Genomic DNA, 3,898 nt, shown 5'->3' on the forward strand with positions numbered 1-3,898 from the left:
CCGCGCCCCAGACCCTCTTGCCCCTGGGTGGGAATTCCCAGGACACCCGTGCGTGTGGCGCGCTGGGCACCTGCCTGCCAGGGGACGCTGGCCTTGCACTGGCACTGTCCCACCCCCACGGGCATCACATTCCTGGCTGTGTTTCCTGCTGGGTTATCAGGAGAGCCAGTGCTTACCCAAGCGTGGATCTTTGCGGAAATAACCCAGAGATAAGCTGGGACAGGCTGCAGTTTGACTTTCTTCTGTGTCAAGATAACAGCTGAGATCAGCGGGTGGCAGCGGAAGCACAGAGAAGGGCTGTGACCTCGTGTGTCTGATGAGGCCCTGGCTGCCCTGAGGAGACAACATCCAGGGAGGCTGCCCGGCCAGAAGCCCTGGGCCTGGAAGCAGCCGGCTTGAAGCTTGTGGCCTGGAGGCCTGGGAGCCAGAGCCCTGCCTGGAAGCCCCGGTCCCATCCGTGGAACCCTTCTGCTCTACGGTGCACAGCTGGGAAAAGCGAAGGGACACCCCTAGTTATTGTCAGGGAAATAACAATCGTGTAAATGTGTGTTTTTGTAACTTTCGTGATTATAAAAGTAATACAGTTTTGTAACATATTTGGAAAATGCAGAACAAACACAGGGAGAGGAGAAACATCTTCATTTCACCATCCATGGGGGCAAGAAACAGCCAATTCAGCATTTTCCATCCTGAGGCATGCGTGCAGATGCACACGGATATCACACATATGTGCCAATTCCATCCCAACATGTGTGCCAATTCCATCCTGACGTGTGCAGATGCACATGGATATCACACGTATGTGCCAATTCCATCCCAACATGTGTGCAGGTGCACACGCATATCACACGTATGTGCCATTTCCATCCCGACATGTGTGCAGATGCACACACATCACACATATGTGCAAATTCCATCCTGATGCATGTGTGCAGATGCACATGCATATTACATGTACGTGCCAACTCCATCCTGACACGTGTACATATGCACACACACATCACATGTATGTGCCAATACTCCCTCATGGGAGTTGGGAGAGGAACCCCTCCCACAGATCCTCCAGGCACTCCAGGTACCTGGTGACAAAGGGCGGGCTGGGTCAGCCCTCATTCTACAGATGAGGTAACGGGACAAAAAGACCTCTCAGGCTGGAGGCCAAGGGGGCATCAGAACCCAGGTCTCCTTCCCACAACCCAGCCCAGCCCCATGGCCCTGCTCACCTCACAGCCCCATCCAGGATAAGGCCCTCCCAACAGCCTCTCCCAGGGGAGCCTCCCCAGGCAGGACCTGCCCCATCTTCCAGCTGAGGGCCCAAGCGTCCACCCAGGGCCTGGTCAGCAAATGAACCCAGATCCTCAAACTAGTAGCTCAGCCACCCCTGGCCTCCATGGCCCAGAAGAAAGGTCCTGGGATGTGGGCACAGCGTCCAGGGGTCCCGGTGAGGGGGAGTGGTCCTCACCTCCATCTACCTGACCCCCAGAGCATGAGCGGTCCTCAGGTCGGTCCACCTGACCCCAGGGCACGGGTGGTCCTCAGCTCCGTCCACCTGACCCCAGGGCACGGGTGGTCCTCAGGTCGGTCCACCTGACCCCAGGGTGTACAGGGGCCTCCAGTGCAGGGGAGGCTCAGGTGCCAGTCCCAGCCCCAGGAGGCGCCAAGTTGAGTTTGTGGACGGGAAAGAAGGGGCATCCGAGGCCACAGCCTGACCCTGCAGCACCTGGGATGTCCCTGCGCTCCTTCTCCAAGCACCTCTAGAATCTTGTAAAATGGTTTCTGAGCAACGGTTTGTGACTAACCATCAACTGGGGAGGTGTCTTCTCAGTGGCCTGTGGTTTTCCAAGAAGCACCTGTGACCCTGCCGAGCATCTGTGAAGAGAACCTGGGCAGAGCGGGGTCGACCTCTGTGGAACATTCCAGGAGCTCTGCCTGCCTGGCACCTGCGCCCGTGCGGGGTCCTCAGGCGGCTCTCGTCCCCAGGTGAGTCTGCCCTCTGTGGCCTCCAGGTTTCTGCCCATGGCTGGGACGCCCATGTCCCACCCATCCAGGCCCCTTCACTCAGCACCCTGGGTGCTCCTCCTGCCCCACCCCAGGGCCACGTGCGCCCAGCCCTTCATCATCTCCACGCCCTGATGTGCAGAACCGTTGGTGGCCCTGGTTGGGCCTGCCCATGGCTCTCCAGCCTCCCCAGCCTATCGGGAGCCTGGGGCTGCAGCTGGGGTGGGGACGGGGCTCCCCATTTAGTAGCCCAGACTGGAAGCCTCAGGTGGAGGTGGAGCACACACAGCTGGTCAGAAGGGATCTGCTGCCCTGGAAAGGGTTGGGGGAGCAGCGAGATCCCCTTATTTCTCCTGTTTCCCCCTCATGCCTCTTTGCCCCTCCCTCACCCCTGCAGCAGCCCCTGAGGGATCTCAGAGCTTGAAAACCAAGCAAGGAGGAGCTTCGCTGTTACCCAAAGGCCACTGGCCCTGTCCCTTCCTGCCTCTGCCCAGCCCTGACCACAGAGCCACCTGCTCTCCCCTTCTTCCCTGGGGCCAGCCTGGGTGTCCTCCAGGGCTCACTGAGCACAGTGCTGGGTGCTGGGTTCTGGGTGCCAGGTGCTGGGTGCCAGGAGCCGGGTGCTGGGTGCCGGGTGCTGCATGCGGTTTACTCCATTCCTGCCCCACCCCTGTCCAGGTCTCCTGTGGATTTTGTCCTCCTATCCAGGTAAGGGGCATCCCCCACCCAGCGTCTGTGCATCTGGGTTCCGCAGCCTGGCCTGGGAGCTGGCCTTGGTGTCTTTACGCAGCTGCCCCATGTAATGACAGCGGACGCCCAGGAACAAAGCCTGACTTGTTTACAGAGCCTGTGCTGCTGCCGACAGCAAGGAGCGTTATTAAAAACACTTTCCTCTCTGCCCCTTCTGCAGGCTCATTGACCTTCATGGGCCAAGCAATGCACTTTGCAGGTGTATTTTGAAATGGAAGTGCTTCCAAGGAAACATTGTTTCGGGGAACCTTTTTATTAGGTGAACGAAACTCACAGTTCACCAATAGCAATCACGCCAGAGACGTTTCTCACTGTGCCCCACAGCCTCCCTGGGGCCAGCAGGCCTAGCGACAGGACACAGCTCTCCGGGAGCCGGGTTTACCCAAGCCAGCATGGACTCCCTGGTCACCCTCCCCCCATCAGCTGTCTGCAGGAGCTGCTTGCTGCGCTATCACAAACGTTAAAATGTAACTCCTTGCTTTTCCTCAACCACCAACAGGCAGAGGAGCAAAGGTGAACCGGGGGTGTTGATAAGCTCATCGAGAGCACAGCGCCTTCCCGGACGTCCCATTCCGAGCCGCTGCCCTGAGGGGTGGACCAGGGAGAGGCAGGGCTCAGACACCCTTCCTCGGGGCAGCGGGGGGCGGGGAGAGCTCTTCTGGCCGTGAGTCGAGTCCCCCGCCCTGGCACCCCTTCAGCAAGGTTCTCAGGCACATCTGCCAGGGTGCTGAGGGGACCTGAGATGGATGGGCCGGGAGGGAGGCTGAGGTCAGATCTCACCTCTGCACACAGTGCCGAAGCCCAATTGGGGTGAGGTCGCCACGGCTGTCAGAGGACACGCAGGGTGGGGGCTCCTGGGTGGGAAACAGGCAAGCCTCGTGGGCGCCTGGGGCTGGAAGCCTGAGTGGTCCTGAAAAAATCATTCAGGCCAGGAGCGGCGACTCACACCTGTAATCCTAGCACTTTGGGAGGCCAAGACAGGCAGATCACGAGGTCAAGAGATCAAGGCCGTCCTGGCCAACATGGTGAAACCCTGTCTCTACTGAAAATACAAAAATTAGCCGGGCGTGGTGATGGGCGCCTGTAGTCCCAACTACTTGGTAGGCTGAGACAGGAGAATCACTTGAACCCAGGAGGTAGAGGTCGCAGT

The 3,898-nt window shown here is 59.1% G+C and overlaps 1 long non-coding RNA gene across 1 annotated transcript; it reads right to left on the reverse strand.

The window, feature by feature from the left end:
- Nucleotides 1-220: 220 nt before the first annotated feature.
- LOC116274864 lies at nucleotides 221-1,544 on the reverse strand. Its single transcript, XR_004183618.1, has 2 exons — nucleotides 1,463-1,544; nucleotides 221-486 (listed from the first exon to the last, which is right to left on the reverse strand). It is a non-coding gene; the product is annotated as an uncharacterized LOC116274864 (long non-coding RNA).
- Between the last annotated feature and the right edge of the window lie 2,354 nt (nucleotides 1,545-3,898).

The sequence above is a fragment of the Papio anubis genome, chromosome 5 (genome assembly GCF_008728515.1).
Source record: "Papio anubis isolate 15944 chromosome 5, Panubis1.0, whole genome shotgun sequence".
Classification (NCBI taxonomy): Eukaryota; Metazoa; Chordata; class Mammalia; order Primates; family Cercopithecidae; genus Papio; species Papio anubis.